This window comes from Asparagus officinalis, chromosome 5, assembly GCF_001876935.1.
Source record: "Asparagus officinalis chromosome 5, Aspof.V1, whole genome shotgun sequence".
NCBI lineage: Eukaryota > Viridiplantae > Streptophyta > Magnoliopsida > Asparagales > Asparagaceae > Asparagus > Asparagus officinalis.
In genome coordinates, this window is record NC_033798.1 from 66,455,079 (window position 1) to 66,456,623 (window position 1,545).

General features: G+C 36.1%; 1 protein-coding gene across 4 annotated transcripts in view; it reads right to left on the reverse strand.

Annotated features, from left to right (window-relative positions):
• The window catches only part of LOC109843698, a 3,005-nt gene extending 1,950 nt beyond the window's left edge, over positions 1-1,055 (reverse strand). For 2 of the 4 annotated variants that reach the window (XR_002247763.1, XR_002247762.1), the window contains exon 1: positions 925-1,055. The gene's annotated coding sequence lies outside the window, so the exon portion shown is untranslated. The remainder of the gene's footprint in view (positions 1-924) is intronic. The other 2 variants (XM_020412652.1, XM_020412651.1) reach the window with 2 other exon arrangements.

Genomic DNA, 1,545 nt, shown 5'->3' on the forward strand with positions numbered 1-1,545 from the left:
ATGTGTGCTAAAATAAGAGGCAAAAGCATCAACATATATTACCAATGAAGAAAAAGGTGACTTCAGCAGGCCCTTTAAGCCTTTGCTACGTGAAGCATATACTACACCAACAAAAGAAGCTAAGCATAAAGAATCTTAATTGTCAAAAATATCCAGTGCAATCAAAGGTGTCATTAAACTTTGAGTTTTTGGTAGCTCTCTGAAAGAAACTGCCTTGCGGCTCCCTACAGCTGGAGACTATAACATTCATTTTTGATTCACCAGTCTACATGACATACCATCTTATTTGACCCCAAAATGTCAGAAGATATTTTGTTTGCTTAGTAGCTGTACACAAGTGAAAAGAATGGAAGAAGGATACAACAGAGACAGCAAGCACTGTTACTTAGTTTCCTACGGAAACAAGATACATGGCATAATCAAGTGCCCATCTGCAAAGGAATAGAATGCGTATAGACACATGCAAAACGGTTCGATATTGTAGCAATAAACAACGTGTTATACTCGCAAAAAACCTGCAAGAGGTCTCACTAATAGACATATCAGAGAAACCTATGCAAAATTATTTTCAGCCATATTGTGAATTTAAAAACCAAAAGGGTTTGCATGAACTTCAACTACGCACAGCTACAAGAATGAAGAACCCAATCCAACGAAAATTTACCGATCCAATCCCTTTTTTTTTCTTTTTTTTCAGGGCATGGGTAGCTAAAATTTCAACTGGCTCCCTCTCAAATTTACAGTTTCCTTTTTAAATTTGACGGTATAATAAGAAATGAGCTATCTTCCTTCTCCTAAATTTAGAACTCGAAAGCAGCAGAAATTGACACTCAGATAAGCGAAAAAGGGGGAATAGTGCATAAAAAGTTAGAATAATGCAAGGAAAAAAAAATACAGATTAGGGTTTAATTTGCGAAAACTTACGGAGATTTGCTGCTACGTTAGATTCTGAATTAGGGTTTTAAATGGCGTCGAAAAGAATCGGGGAAGGGCAAGAAGAAGGGAAAGAAAGGAAGACTAGTCGTTATCGGGTTAATGGGTTCACGACCTGGATTTTTTGTTGATCTGTATAAAGTGAGACCGGCCCATGTGTCAAGCTCACAGTTTGGCCCATGTAGCAAGACATTTTGGCGTTTTGGTGCATAGATGATGCGAACTTTATACATAGCCCACCCAAAGAAGCTGTGGACAAATGAGTTATGCGAAGATAAAAATGAAAGAGTAAAATCGAATAATGCCGCCGTTAACTATTACAGATTCTGCATTGCACCATAAACAAATTTTATCATAAAAAACATCATACGCTTTTTAAGTTTAATATACTATCAGAAAATTTACTGTTACTGCACTGAAGGGTAAATTTTCTAAACGGAAGGATTGATTGATAGAGTAAAGCATGCCCTGTCCATATTACGACTCAGATTACACTAATATTTGTCAATCGCAATAGTTTAGTGAAAATATTATCGGTAATTTCCTCTTGTAAAAATATTTTATGATATTTCTGTGCGAAACTTCCAATAGCTTTATGATGATAGTTTTTGA